General features: G+C 37.3%; 1 protein-coding gene across 1 annotated transcript in view; it reads right to left on the bottom strand.

The window, feature by feature from the left end:
* LOC128239091 (transmembrane protein 45B-like) overlaps positions 1 to 12,785 on the bottom strand; it is a 28,265-nt gene extending 15,480 nt beyond the window's left edge. Inside the window, exon 1 of the mRNA XM_052955552.1 lies at positions 12,653 to 12,785. The gene's annotated coding sequence lies outside the window, so the exon portion shown is untranslated. The remainder of the gene's footprint in view (positions 1 to 12,652) is intronic.
* Positions 12,786 to 16,825: the final 4,040 nt, after the last annotated feature.

The raw sequence follows: 16,825 nt of genomic DNA, 5'->3' as shown, positions 1-16,825 counted from the left end.
CGGCTGGAAAAATCAATGCTAACTAATGTCATGAGGGCCTCTCAGAAATCAATGTCAACTAATATAATGGGATCTCTCGGAAATCAATGTCACCTAATATCATGCGGCCTCTCGGAAATCAATGTGAACTAATATCATGTGGCCTTTCGGAAATCAATGTTAACTAATATAATGGGGCCTTTTGGAAATCAATGTAAACTATTATCATGGGGCCTCTTGGAAATCAATTTTAACTAATATCATGGGGCCTCTCGGAAATCAATGTTAACTAATATCATGGGGCCTCTCAGAAATCAATGTTAACTAATATCATGGGGCCTCTCGGAAATCAATGTTAACTAATATCATGGGGCCTCTCGGAAATCAATGTTAACTATTATCATGGGGCCTCTCGGAAATCAATGTTAACTATTATCATGGGGCCTCTCGGAAATCAATGTTAACTATTATCATGGGGCCTCTCGGAAATCAATGTTAACTATTATCATGGGGCCTCTCGGAAATCAATGTTAACTATTATCATGGGGCCCCTCGGAAATCAATGTTAACTATTATCATGGGGCCTCTCGGAAATCAATGTCAACTAATATCATGGGGCTCTCAGAAATCAATGTTAACTATTATCATGGGGCCTCTCGGAAATCAATGTTAACAAATATCATGGGGGCTCTCAGAAATCAATGTTAACTAACATCATGGGGCCTCTTAGAAATTGATCTGTATAGAGATTGGTATCAAATGCATTATCCATTGAATTCATAATAACACACTTAAAATTCATATTACAGTTGTTGCAAACCTAATCAAAACAGGAAAACATTTTTTTTAAAATTAGCAGAAGAGCCTGCAATTTTATTGTGTAATAATAGTGATGGAATTAATGTACTCAACTTAGAATTTAAAGATAAACACTGATGGTTTACAGACATTTCAAGCATGGTTTGGGTTACCAGTGACTTGTTATACTACTACTAACAATTTACAATGCATGTATTCAGTCCAAATATAATACTGAATGTACTTTTAATTCTAAGCAAATCCCTTAAACTCCCCTAAATTGTGAATTCCTTTAAACAACCTAATACTGCTGGTTCCTCTAACCTCCCCAATACTGTTGGTCCATTTAAACTCCCCAATACTGTGGGTCCTTTAAATTCCCCTATACAGTTGGTCCCTTTAAACTCCCCAATACTGTTGGTCATTTAAATTCCCCTATACAGTTGGTCCCTTTAAACTCCCCTATATTGTGGGACCCTTTAAACTCCCCTATACAGTTGGTCCCTTTAAACTCCCCAATACTGTTGGTCCCTTTAAACTGCCCAATACTGTTGGTCCCTTTAAACTCCCCAATACTGTTGGTCCCTTTAAACTCCCCAATACTGTGGGTCCCTTTAAACTCCCCAATACTGTTGGTCCCTTTAAACTCCCCAATACTGTGGGTCCTTTAAATTCCCCTATACAGTTGGTCCCTTTAAACTCCCCAATACTGTGGGTCCCTTTCAATTCCCCTATACAGTTGGTCCCTTTAAACTCCCCTATACAGTTGGTCCCTTTAAACTCCCCTATACAGTTGGTCCCTTTAAACTCCCCTATACTGTTGGTCCCTTTAAACTCCCCTATACAGTTGGTCCCTTTAAATTCCCCTATACAGTTGGTCCCTTTAAACTCCCCTATATTGTGGGTCCCTTTAAACTCCCCAATACTGTGGTCCCTTTCAATTTCCCTTTACAGTTGGTCCCTTTAAACCGCCCAATACTTCGGGTCCCTTTAAACTCCCCAATACTGTGGGTCCCTTAAAACTCCCAAATACTATGAGTACATTTAAACTCCCCTATATTGTGGGTCCCTTTAAACTCCCCTATATTGTGGGTCCCTTAAAACTCCCCAATACTGTGGGTCCCTTTTAACTCCCCTATACTGTGGGTCCCTTTCAATTCCCCTATACTGTGGGTCCCTTTCAATTCACCTATACTGTGGGTCCCTTTCAATTCCCCTCTACAGTTGGTCCCTTTAAACTCCCCTATACAGTTGGTCCCTTTAAACTCCCCTATACAGTTGGTCCCTTTAAACTCCCCTATACAGTTGGTCCCTTTCAATTCCCCTATACAGTTGGTCCCTTTAAACTCCCCTATACAGTTGGTCCCTTTAAACTCCCCAATACTGTTGGTCCCTTTAAACTCCTCTATACAGTTGGTCCCTTTAAACTCCCCTATACAGTTGGTCCCTTTAAACTCCCCTATACAGTTGGTCCCTTTCAATTCCACTATACAGTTGGTCCCTTTAAACTGCCCTATACTGTTGGTCCCTTTAAACTCCCCTATACAGTTGGTCCCTTTAAACTCCCCTATACAGTTGGTCCCTTTAAACTCCCCTATACAGTTGGTACATTAAACTCCCTTATACAGTTGGTCCCTTTAAACTCCCCAATACTGTTGGTCCCTTTCAATTCCCCTATACAGTTGGTCCCTTTAAACTCCCCTATACAGTTGGTCCCTTTAAACTCCTCTATACAGTTGGTCCCTTTAAACTCCCCTATACAGTTGGTCCCTTTAAACTCCCCTATACAGTTGGTCCCTTTAAATTCCCCTATACAGTTGGTCCCTTTAAACTCCCCTATATTGTGGGTCCCTTTAAACTCCCCAATACTGTGGTCCCTTTCAATTCCCCTATACAGTTGGTCCCTTTAAACCGCCCAATACTTCGGGTCCCTTTAAACTCCCCAATACTGTGGGTCCCTTAAAACTCCCAAATACTGTGAGTACATTTAAACTCCCCTATATTGTGGGTCCCTTAAAACTCCCCTATATTGTGGGTCCCTTTAAACTCCCCTATAGTGTAGGTCCCTTTAAACTCCCTTATTATAATTGTGGGTCCCTTTAAACTCCCCTATATTGAGCGTCCCTTTAAACTCCCCTATATTGTGGGACCCTATAACTCCCCAATACTGATGGTCTCTTTAAACTCCCCTATACTGTGGGTCCCTTTAAACTCCCCAATACTGTGAGTACATTTAAACTTCCCTATATTGTGGGTCCCTTTAAACTCCCCTATATTATGGGTCCCTTAAAACTCCCCAATACTGTGGGTCCCTTTAAATTCCCCTATACAGTTGGTCCCTTTAAACTCCCCAATACTGTTGGTCCTTTAAATTCCCCTATACAGTTGGTCCCCTTAATCTCCCCAAAACTGTGGGTTCCTTTAAACTCCCCAATACTGTGGGTCCCTTTAAACTCCCCTATATTGTGGGTCCCTTAAAACTCCCCAATACTGTGGGTCCCTTTAAACTCCCCTATACTGTGGGTCTCTTTAAACTCCCCTATACTGTGGGTCCCTTTAAACTCATCTATAGTGTGGGTCCCTTTAAACTCCCCTATAGTGTGGGTCCCTTTAAACTCCCCTATTATAATTGTGGGTCCCTTTAAACTCCCCTATATTGAGCGTCCCTTTAAACTTCACTATACTGTATATCCCTTTAAACTCCCCTACACTGTGGGTCCCTTTAAACTCCCCTATTATAATTGTGGGTCCCTTTAAACTCCCCTATAGTATGTGTGCGTCCCTTTAAACTCCCCTATATTGTGGGTCCCTTTAAACCCCCCTATTATAATTGTGGGTCCCTTTAAACTCCCCTATAGTGTGTGTCCCTTTAAACTCCCCTATATTGTGGGTCCCTTTAAATTCCCCTATATTGTGGGTCCCTTTAAACTCCTCTATACAGTGGGTCCCTTTAAACTCCCCAATACTGTGAGTACATTGAAACTCCCCTATATTGTGGGTCCCCTAAATTGTGCGTCCCTTTAAACTCCCCTATACTGTGGGTCCCTGTTAACTACCCTATACTGTGGGTCCCTTTAAACTCCCCTATATTGTGCATCCCTTTAAACTCCCCTATACTGTGGATCCCTTTAAACTCCCCTATACTGTGGGTCGATCATATCTCTTTAAACTCCCCTATACTGTGGGTCCCTGAAAATCTGACATAGAATTGACCCTGTTAATTGAGGATGTTATTGTTCATGTCTCTTAATTATGTGGTTGTTCTGAACATCGGTGAAGTATGAAGTTTAATGAAAAGAATTGATGTTATAAGTGAAAAAAAGCCCACTTGCCCTAAAACTACCAGCTATTGTAAATATGGGAAAGCAACATTATCATCACAATCAACAACTTATGCCTCACACTAAACAAGAGTGGAAGTGCAGCTTTTCATGGATCAATCATGTTACAATGAGTCCCTGGTTTAATGAATATAGGTTGGACCAGAGGACATTTCCAATCACCTCACAATTACAGAGTATTGATTAATGGAGCCTGATATCCATCCTGCTTTTTAGCCTTCTGATTCTTCATTAAATATTGACTTTAAATATGTGCTCACTCTTCTGACAGGGGTGGGAACATCATTTTCCCTGAAACCTGTGCAAACACTTGGAACTATGATATTCCAGGAAGAATAAAACTTGACAATCAGAAAAGTTTTCTGATATGCATGTACTTGTATATAAATGTTTCTCCTAAACTCTGAATTAAATAAATTCAAGCTACAATATAAGAAGCATCACAGTTTTCCTTGTAAGGTAATACCGGTAAGGTTCATCCCTTTCCTAAATTTGCCACGAATTGGACGTGGAAAACGGGTGGCTATTGATTGAGTTTTGGAACAGGTGGCACTTGCTGTATAATGATGAAAAACAGAAAATGGGACTTTGATATAATTTTCACCATTTTCTACCTTTTTTCACCAAATGCCACCCTAACATGGCAGTTGGTGGAGTATTGGAACCTTTTCTATCAAATGCCATGTGGCAATTTTTTTACAAAAATGCCACCCAAACGTGGCAGTTGGTGGAGTATTGGAACATTTTCCACCAAGTGCCATGTGGCAGTTGGTGGATTTTCTTAGGTTCATTGTAATCTTTATGGGAGGTTGTGTCTGAAAAAAAATTGTGTATAACATTTCTCTTTACATTTTCAACTTCATTGTAAAAATTGAATGATACTGTTTAAGCTTTTAAAAGTACAACTCTAAACTGATTTGTCAATTCTTTTGGATAAAACTGAATCATACTTGACAGCACATGCATAAAGCTTATCTCTTAAGTCAATTTTTTATCAAATACAAAGAGACTAATATGTGTAAAATAAAATAAAAATATGATAAGTCGTTATCTCTTTTTGGTTGTTAATATGATAAAAAAACAGTTACCTTTTAATCAATCCATTTTATTTAACAAAACTGCTCAGAAATTTCCCACTATTCAAGTTTCACAAATGCTACTAACTGTCAGAAGATATTTTGAGGAAATTTTCCAGCAGAGGTCTTAAAACAAACATTAATGGGATCCTTTTACCTTTGGGAAAATATCAAAAAAGCATGTACACAGAAAACTTAGATCATGATAATGATCATTACATTGTTGTTGTTGTCTGTTGTTGTCATCATCATCATCATCATCATCATCATCATCATCATCATCATCATCATCATCATCATCATCATCATCATCATCATCATCATCATAATCATCATCAGCAGCACCACCACCACCACAATCATCATATTCACCAACACCAGAATCAACCACTTAACAACACCACAATTATTATCAAAATCAACCACCACCACCACCACAATCATCATAATCATCACCACTACAACCACTGTCATAATCATCATCAACAGAACCACCAAAATCATAATCATCATCTACAGAACCAGCAACATGATGAAGAGTAGTAGGACATGTAGTGATAGTAGTAGTGGAAAAAATCCCCAAAAGTAGTATTACCAGTCAGTTTTAAGTAGTAGCATATGTAAGGATGCTAAAGCAGCAGCAGCATGAACAGCAACTGAATGCTATTCTAATTCCATGATGATAATTAATGATGAATTTTGCTGAGTTCTAAGTCTTTTTCACCAAACGCCACCCAAAAAATTAACTAAGTTCAATTTTATCACCAAACTGCTATAATTGAACTCAGTAAAAGTTGGATGTACTTAATTTAGGTGAAATTCTTGATATTCGACTAAGTGCCACCCATTTTTCACCAAATGTCACCAAATTCATGGCATTTGGTGGAAGTTGGTGGCAAATTTAGTGAAGGGATGTAACTCTGACTTTGCCCTCACCACAAATGTACAAAAAATGTTTAAGGATTAAAATTCGACATGTTGCATTTTATTGGAGTACCATATGGTATGCAATGGGGCTGTTCAAAATGGGTGGAGTCATTCATGACGTCATACAAGCACCCGTTCTAGAGGTTATTTTGAACTAACTGTTTTTGCATTTTCGTGACATTTAACAGCATTTTTAAACACAAACGTTTCTTCAACTGTTCCATCCATCATGAAATTATTTACATTAAAATCAATCAAATTATCGTTGCTTATTTTGTTTTAACTGCTTTACTGCAGATTACAGTTTTGCATGTTGCCAATAATTTTACTACGATTTCATTAAAAAAAATAGTTCCGTAGTAAATATGCCCCGCCCCTTGGTATTACTGCGCCCAATGACAGGACAGAAGTATCGAACAAACACACGTGATATCGATGGGAAATGTCATTGCACTTTATACAGAAATAAAGTGCAATTGATAAACAACAACCAGTGTTAAGGAATGAAGTGTGAATGTAAATATATTAAAATGAACTACGGTACAACTTATACAATATATATGGTAAATATACTTTGAAAATGGCGAGAAAAGTTGTGCATGATATAGAGAAAAGGGGGAGGGGGGTCTAGCCAAAAAATTGTTGGGCGGGGATGAAATAAGAGTAAGGACAGGGAATGTAACTTTATGGTTTCTAGTAATCAACACTCATGCTTTTGTAAAATGCACTTTTTTGTATGATGAAGTAAAGTGTGGCCTAGGAGTGTTAAATCTAAGATACTGATGACCGGAACCCTTCATTAAATGTTGATATATATGCTCAAATATTGTCCATGATTTTAAATAGCGTTAGTAGCATGATTTAACAAAAGGCAGGTTTAGTCCTTCTGTTTGTATATGAGTCATTGTGGGTCTAATTTTTCCTTAACTGTTGGTTTGCACCCCACTAAAACCAGAATATAAGTTATGCTGAAAATGTATTTTTCTCTGCAATTTCGATATTGAAGAGTAAACTAGTTATAATATAGGTGTTTTCACATGCATTACCGTGAAAAAATAAACAAAATAAGCCTTTTATGCATTATTTCGTTTTAACTGTTTTACTGATCAAAACAAAATAAAGCATTTGGGCCTTTTTTTTTAATAAATTGGTTAACGGATCCGCCGTCAAATTATTTCGAAAACACCCCCAAAAAAAAATTGGAAAAAGAATAAAAAAAATTTGGTAATTTTTTTTTTTTTTTTAAATATTGAAAAAAGTAAATCATTTTTTTTTCTGCGCACATGAAATGATGTAAAACCTGTTGCCTGTTCCTTTGCACTATAGGGATGCAGTATTAAAAATTGTTTTCAAAATGGCGGCCTCAATGAGCTGAGATCATACATACCATCTGCATTTAAACAATTTTTTGGGGTAATAACTGACATCAAGGCTGATACCTGTATCAATGGTAACACATCACATATAAACCAGACTTATTTATAAAATATATTGTCCTGTGTTTGTCCCAGGGGGCATTAATTGTAAAACAAATTATATGGAGACTACTATTCAAGTAATCAAAATCTGGGTAACTTAAATTTTGTTAAAGCTGCAGAGAAATATCTTAACTTCAAAGAATGCATTACTGAATATAAAATCATTTTCATTATTTACATTTCCTTATTCCATTTAAAAAATAATTGCATGAGTCAGTGAAATTTGCTACAGTGTGCTTTTGAGAAGAAGTAGTGCCCAGCAATTAGAAGACACAGGCATATTCATTGTAAGGCCGATATGTGGAAATAGTGTTGCAAATAGGAACACTCTTGCTGTCAGGATAAAAAGTGACACTAAAACTGAAAGTTTGTAATAATATTGACTTTAAAGGGACTGTACACCCTTTTTTTTCGCACGACCCATCCAACATTTAAAAAAAATAATTTGTTAACCAATTTATAAAAAAAGGCCTTGTGTACAGATAAAAAATATAGGCAATATGTACACACTTTTTTATCTGGGGATTTGTGGCTATTAATTAGTGGTTGAAAATTTGACTCCATTTGCTATCGATAATCGAATCGAATCGGACCAAGCATTTCGATTTACTATCGAACAAAAATCGAAAGTTCATAATATCAGTAAGGAATAGATTATTCATACATAGTATCACGAGCATTTAAATGGTTAAACCTGGATTCAGTACGTGTAATGCTATAGACATGCTTTTTGCAACAGAAAGTAAATTTCATTAACCCCTTTCTGTCGTTTAACAACTAAACGAAAAAAAACATTACAACAAATAACATACATTGTTATAGTACAGTTACATATCCTATGTAAACTGTTTTAGACTATTGATACAATATATAAATGCAATTTAGATGTCGGGCGTAAATTATATTAATATCATTTTTAAATTTTTTCAAAGTTTCACTAGACAATTTTTTTTATTGTATGATATTGATATTTATTGTTTTTAATTCAGTCGACCAGCTAAATACCACATTTCATTTTATTGTGTTTCATATTTTTTAGTATGTTGTACAATATTGTTCAAAAGCTGTCTTAGTATTTTAATGATATTGCTTGTAGTTAGCTATCAGATTATATCGTTGTAAAGCACCTTTGAACGTGTATATGAAAAGGGCGCTATATAAGTTTGGTAAATAATAATAATAATAATAATTGTACCGTACTTAATAATTGCACATTATACTGCAAAATGATGCACACTGGAACAGGCCAGTTATCTTAATATTTTGTGTAAGAGAATGACATTTCTTATTAAAATGAACTCAACGAGAATTTACCTGAAAGAAAAAACTACATTTACTCGATGATTTACCACAAAAACATACGTAGTTACCGGAAGTAACATTAGCGACATCAATTTTGGACAACCACTATCGATTGTCGCCGACATAGCATTGTCAGCGACGATTTATCGATTGTACTCGATAATCGTTTCTTCACAACTATTAATTAAAAAATCCAAGTGTTGGGAATTGGACAGAAAAAATACTATCGATAATCGGTTTATGAAACTGATCAGTGATGCATTATTAATCGATTTAATAATTATTTAAATAGCTTTGGTCATCATATTTAAGGCATACAGATATAGTACATGCACCAGTTTTAAGAACCGATGTTCCCTTCCAATATTGTTTGTACATTATTTTGTATAAATTACACATTATTTATTCAGAACGCAACTATCTTTTAGTGTTTACAAGTTACTATTACAGAACATGAGACCACAGACTCTAATTTTTGTCTTATATTTAGTATTGTTAACATGTGTAAAATAACCACAAAGAAAGATATCCATTTCTTAGCAGTTGAATATTCTTTATGTTTAACAAGAACTTTTTTTTCAGAAAACTGAGAAAACTAAATTATTACATGGTAAGAAGTAAACAGGTACATGTTTTAAAAATCACTTTTAAACCACAAGCATGAGAAATTGAGAACCAATCCTTTAGCAGTTAAATTACAAAGAAAATTTGTAATAAGGTACTGTAGTGACTTACTGACTTAATAAGAATATGACTAGATAATTTAACATAGTAACACCTTAACATTTCAACATTAACTAGCATTAACCAGAAAAGGAAAATTAGTCGGTAATGGTCATGCCCCTTGTTTCTATAATCGACTGTTCACTATCGATTGTCGCCAGTTTTCATGATTGTCACCTATTTTACATGAAAGTAAATACTTCAAATTACACGGAAATAACTTTGGGAAAGTATCAGGAAATACAAATAAAAAAATATTGTGACCTTAAATCCAAATATTGCAAACATTTCTAACAATATGGGTGATCTATAAAAGTGTCTTATGACAAGAACCTAGCATAAATCAGATGTTTTTTTCTGAATTTTATAATCAGTAATTGTTACCTGTGTGTAGTCATGTGCATAATAATTCAGTTGTTTTAGAAAAACGAAAAAAAATAAACACATTTTGTCTAAATTTGAAACCAAAAATGAATTGTTACCTCACAAAGTTTTTTGCTGTAATTAAAACAAGAATCAAATAAGGGAAAAATCTACATTTACTTCACCTTATGCATCTTTATAGACCACATAACAAATTTCAAGAATGTATTGTAATTTACAATTGCCAAATTTTTCATTTCAAAATTGAACTATTTTTCGGTGCACAGGGGACACATATTGAAAGCAAATATAATATGCATTTATATTCACTTTTATGTTAATAAAAACATTATTTGTGATCAACTTAAGACATTTCTGTGTAGAACCAAAAAGCAAATTGTCTCCCTTAATCCTAGACTTGACTAACTTGTATAAAATTATGTAAACTTGGCTAAAAATAGAATTCGCTCATGCAGACCTGGCTAAAACTAGGTTAGCTAAAAATAGCATTTCTTTAAAACTTTCAAGGCCCATAATCTAGGCATGCATGGGCGGATATGGCTGAAGACTGTATCGCGTTAACAAGGAATTGTTTACAGACGCATAAGCTCTTCTGGCCTTTGGCCAGTAGAGCTAAAAAAACAATGTGGCCATACGGCCTAGATAAGATTTATGGATGGTACACCCCAGATTAAAAGATTGTACAGTCTTTTGGTTCACCAATCTCTGCTGTACATGTAGGTTGCCCACCCATTTGTCATTTTCAGATCCACAGATTTTGGCCCTATTACAAATGGTTCTCCAATTTAGGCTATATGGTCTTTCAATCCAAACTCTATCTAGCGTTGACTTCTTATCACAATTCACCCTTATTAAGAGCATTATTTGAAAGTAGTGAAATGATGAATCAATTTTATGTTTTTTTTAATGAGTAAATCCCACAAGATACATAAAAATATAAACATGCCGAAATCTATCAATGCACAATTTCAATATCACTAATCAGTGTCCGATTATAATTTGTCAACAATATATGATATTTGTAAAAATCTCTTTAACTTAGTTTAATGGTCTTCTTCAGAGCATAATGCACCAGTCACTCATACCCATAATGCACCAGTCACTTATACCCATAATGCACCAGTCACTCATACCCATAATGCACCAGTCACTCATACCCATAATGCACCAGTCACTCATACCCATAATGCACCAGTCACTCATACCCATAATGCACCAGTCACTCATACCCATAATGCACCAGTCACTCATACCGATAATGCACCAGTCACTCATACCCATAATGCACCAGTCACTCATACCCATAATGCACCAGTCACTCATACCCATAATGCACCAGTCACTCATACCCATAATGCACCATCCCCCCTGCCTCCCCGGTCCATGGAATAGCTGGGACGTTGACTTTCGGTCCAGCCAAGCCCAGGTAAAATCTCTGCACTGCGAGGATGCACTGATGATAAAATCCCAGCCTAACACCCATACCACAGGGACCCTAGATAAGGCCCATTCCCTGCTATATTTTAGTGCGAAGACAAAACTACCGCATTCACTCGGCACTGCTGGGCCACCTGGGGGGTTGGGCGTGGTTACGATTGATTGGTGCATAAGTCGTTCATACCGTAATTCACCTAAGAGTTCGGACACTCTAAATATTCGGACACCCATAATTATTTTCCAAAATAATTAATTTTGCGTACCTAATTTTCGGACACCCAAAGGACATCAATCATAACTTTCACAGTTTCTAAGTTTCACAGACGAAGATTATTGATTTTTATCTTTACAATGCCTGGCTAGATTACCTAACTGTATACACCACTGTGACAAGTTAAATAGTTACTTACAGTAACCCATCCTAAACGAGTTATTGCCTGTTGAAAAGGAAGTGTGATATATTTATTGGAGGATTAAAGAAATAACAAGGGCAATCAAGGGATTAAGAAAACATAGACATGACATGTTTGTAAAACGATCTGCCAATAAACTTTCAAACTTGTACCACACTTATAGACTGTATGAAGCAATAATCGTACAGTTATACATTAATCCTGCATAGCAATGTCCATGCTCTCCACGAGATCCTCGTGGGTATAACTGTAAGTTGTGTGACGTCACACAGTGTGACTCTTTGATCTGAAGCCGATAGAATGTGTTTATTCAGTTCAATGCATGTATAAAATGGTGTTTTAATTAACTTGATGAAGGATTTACACTTATGGGCGTAATAAATAAGTTTATGACCATTGATTACTACGGATAAATTAATAAGTGGTAAAATGCAAACATGAAGAAAAAAGGCAGGTTAAACAAACATGTAAATAAAATGTAAAAATGGTAATTTTCTATGTATTCGGACAGCGAAAAAAATAATTAATTTAAGGTGTCCGAACTCTTAGGTGAATTACGGTAATCTAATTAAATCTTCTTTCACAATATGTGGTCACTTCCTTATTACCCAAAATATGCCACAAAGGATGTATGTTTTTCTCCCTAAAACGATTGTTCCTCAAAACTAGATAAAACATGATCTTGTGAAACGTTGTAATTTTTGGCCTTTCCCACCCTCTTTTGCACTGTGGAATGCGTTTAAGGTTTCTAGTGTATTGTACAGTACAGAGATCTACATCAATGAATACAATACCTTTTATTAGCAGGATGTTTTTTGAACGCCATGATATATCATTTGTCGTGACAATAAATAGATTAAACAAAAAAGCCGTAGAAAACATCCAACGTTAGGTAGTTGACCAAACAATTTGTTTACACTTCAAAATATTGCACCGAATTGTACAAGGTATGTATCTAAAATACGTAACGAAAAAAACGGACCAATTACGGACATGTCGTGTGGACAAGTCTACAGGTAATTTTAAGATAGCTCAGATGGATAGAGCAGAGTGCTTGTGTTCCAATATAAGGAAGTAATTTGACCTCCATAGATTCACGACCTCGGTCATTATTCTTTGAAAGATGTGACTCTTTTTCTGTGAAATAATGGTTTCCCACGATCTTTGCAACTCAATACTACAAAAGTGATTGCTGTTGATAATACTACTCTTATTTCTACAACTATGATAATGTATATGATGATGTTGCTACACCTGTTACTAATGTCGCTGCTGGTTCTATTGCTGTTGTTGCCACTTTTTCAATAACTGCTGCTGCTGCTGCTACTACTACTACTAAGTACTATATTACCTCTACTTCTACTACTACTACTACTACTACTGCTACTTCTACTGCTACTTTTACTGCTATTGCTACTGCTACTTCTACTGCTACTACTAATTTATCAATAATCTATTGCAAGTGTATACAATGAACTTTTGTCATTAGGTTAACATTGCCGGGAAGCTTATGCTGTGAAGACTTCAAATACATTGAATCAAGGAAATTACCATGGTGTATTTCTTTCCTGGCTGGTAGGTAGGTTTGGTCATTCATAATCAATGTTATATGCAATAATAAATCACAGCACGCTAATTGCAACGATGAGTTGTCATGTTCAAACTGACGTATAAAAAGGGTTTAAAGTTTAATGCATTACAATGCAACACCAATGGGTTAAAAAGCTCACATTGTGAAAACAAAATATAACCTGACTGTATATTTGAACAACCTGGTATACCTAATAGCATTAGTAAACACTGAAATGAAAATAATTTACGGTATTTTCTTTTTATGGAAGAACACACTCAACTCTTTTAAACTGAAAGGTACTGAGATGCATTGCATCGCAAAACAACCCAAAGGCAGTTAATTCTTTCCTCGACATATGAGGAGATCCGCGTAGTATTGCCAGTACACCTGTCTTTTAATGTTTAAATGGTATTTCCCACAGTTTTGGCATGCAATGATGACGGTGACAGCATCATTTTTAAACATACTGGTGCACTGCACTTGTTCAGTGGTCGGAATTTCACTCAATTTCAACCAATACTCCAAGAGCGTGGACTCAGGGGAGCCGGTGCCGACAGTGGCCACGACCAGGTGCGCGGATGCTTGCTTCCGGTCTGCTTCGTGCATGAGTTTTTTCCGTGAACACGTACGGTAAATGCACGTTTCAACAGTCCGCGTCTTCTGCTGTGATATGTGCTTTGATTTTTATAGTAGTCACGCGACATACAATTACGTCATAATACAGTCATTTATGACGATCATTTTTTTTTATCCCAGCGCTAAATGTTCCTGCTCATTCTTTCAAAACAGTGCTTAATTACTTTGTGTCGTATAGACGTACATGTAGTTAGCTTAAGTGCAGTATGCAAGCGGTATGAAGTTTATATGGTGGCGTATTACTGCCGTAAGATGACCTGGTGGCGTTGCGAATTGTTTCCTGTTAACCACTAAATTTTAGCGATTATTTATCTAGCTATCTAGTTAACATTCTCAATTCTTTTTTGGTAAAATAAATATCATAAGACAAAAAAAAGGCTTGAAAGTGCTCAGAACTGCCACCTATTACCTTTACACAGGTTAACTAGTTATGGTTAGCGAATTCCACTTAATAAATAACATAATACGTTAATAACTGGTTAACTAGATAAGATTCGTGTTACCACTTACATGTATCTATAAATACATTTTTGACTTCTATCAGTTACTGGTTATGTAGTTATGGTTTTCGAATTCCACTTAATAAGTAACATAATTCGTCAATAGTGTCAAATAGCGTCGAGAGGATTCACAAGGGTTTGGACAGAAAACGTGGCAAATGGCGTCGAGAGGATTCACAAGGGTTTGGGCAGAAAACGTGGCAAATAGCGTTGAGAGGATTCACAAGGGTTTAAGTAGAAAACGTGGCAAATGGCGTCGAGAGGATTCACAAGGGTTTGGACAGAAAACATGTAAATTAGCGTCGAGAGGATTCACAAGGGTTTAGGCAGAAAACGTAGCAAATAGCGTCGAGAGGATTCACAAGGGTTTGAACAGAAAACGTGGCAAATGGCGTCGAACGGATTTAAAGGGTTTTGGAGAGTGGGTACACGGGTTTTGGGCTTTTGGCAGTCACATGAAACTTGGCAGAAAAAAATGTAGCCTTTGTCGTGTCAAAGTATTACAGGGCAGTCCAAAGGACGGCTATATCCCCCGCCGTTGTTTTTTAGTACATTTTGTTTTTCTCGCAACCTGACTGGTACGGAGAATCTGACCAAAATTGTACAAATTGTTTGATTGCTAGCCTAAATATATATGGATATATGAACATATTATAAAAGGATATTTGTTAAAATTATTATGCCCCCCTTCGAAGAAGAGGGGTATATTGCTTTGCACAGGCATGTCGGTATGTCGGTCGGTCGGTGGGTCGGTCCGTCGGTAGACCAAAGCTTGTCCGAGTGATAACTCAACAATTCCTGGACGTATGGTCATCAAACTTCACATGAAGGTTTGGCCTGACCAGTAGACGACCCCTATTGATTTTGGGGGTCATCGGGTCAAAGGTCAAAGTCACAGTGACCTTTAATGGTAAAATAATTTTAAAGCTTGTCCGAGTGATAACTCAACAATGGCTGCACCCATGGCCCTCAAACTTGACATGGAGGTTGGGCCTGACCAGTAGATGACCCCTATTGTTTTTGGGGGTCATCAGGCCAAAGGTCAAGGTCACAGTTACCTTGAATGGTAAAAGGTCGTCCGAGTGATAACTTGACAATGCCTGCACCCATGGCCCTCAAACTTGACTTGGAGGTTGGGCCTGACCAGTAGCTGACCCCTATTGTTTTTGGGGCTCATCGGGTCAAAGGTCAAGTTCACAGTGACCTTGAATGGTAAAAGGTTGTCCGAGTGATAATTCCACAATGCCCGCACCCATGGCCCTCATAATTGACTTTGAGAGGTTGGGCCTGACCAGTAGAAGACCCCTATTGTTTTTGGGGGTCATCGGGCCAAAGGTCAAGGTAACAGTCACCTTGAATGGTTAAAGGTTTTCTGTGTGATAACTTGACAATGCCTGCACCCATGGCCCCCAAACTTGACTTGGAATTGGGCCTGACCAGTACATGACCCCTTTTGTTTTTGGGGGTCATCTGGCCAAAGGTCAAGGTCACAGTCACCTTGAATGGTAAAAGGTTGTCCGAGTGATAACTCGACAATGCCTGCACCCATGGCGCTCAAACTTGACCTGGAGAATTGGCCTGACCAGGAGATGACCCCTATGGTTTTTAGGGGTCATTGGGCTAAAGGTCAAGGTCACAGTGACCTGGAATGGTAAAAGGTTATTCGAGTGATAACTCGACAATGCCTGCACCCATGGCCCTCAAACTTGACTTAGAGGTTGGGCCTGGCCAGAAGATGGTCCCTATTGATTTTAGGGGTCATTGGGCCAAAGGTCAAGGTCACAGTAACCTTGAATGATAAAAGGTTGTCCGAGTGATAACTCAACAATGCCTGCACCTATGGCCCTCAAACTTGACATGGAGGTTGGGCCTGACCAGTAGATTACCACTATTGATTTTAGGGGTCAAAGGTCAAGGTCACAGTGACCTTGAAAGCGAACTCGACAATTCCTGGACCTATGGTCATCAAACTTGACATGAAGGTTGGGCCTGCCCGGTAGATGACCCCTATCGACTTTGGGGGTCATCAGGTCAAGGTCAATGTCACAATAACCTTTAACGCAAAAAAGTTAACAAATCTTCTCCCACTGATAACTCAACAATGCCTGAACCTATGATCATTAAACTTGACATGGATGTTAAGCCTGACCAGTAGATCACCCTTATTGATTTTAGGATTCATAGAGCCAAAGGTCAAGGTCACAGTGATCTTGAATGGTAAAAGGTTGTCCGAGTGTTAACTCAACAATGCCATAACC

This window comes from Mya arenaria, chromosome 6 (genome assembly GCF_026914265.1).
Source record: "Mya arenaria isolate MELC-2E11 chromosome 6, ASM2691426v1".
Classification (NCBI taxonomy): Eukaryota; Metazoa; Mollusca; class Bivalvia; order Myida; family Myidae; genus Mya; species Mya arenaria.
This window is presented reverse-complemented; position numbering and strand designations above follow the sequence as displayed.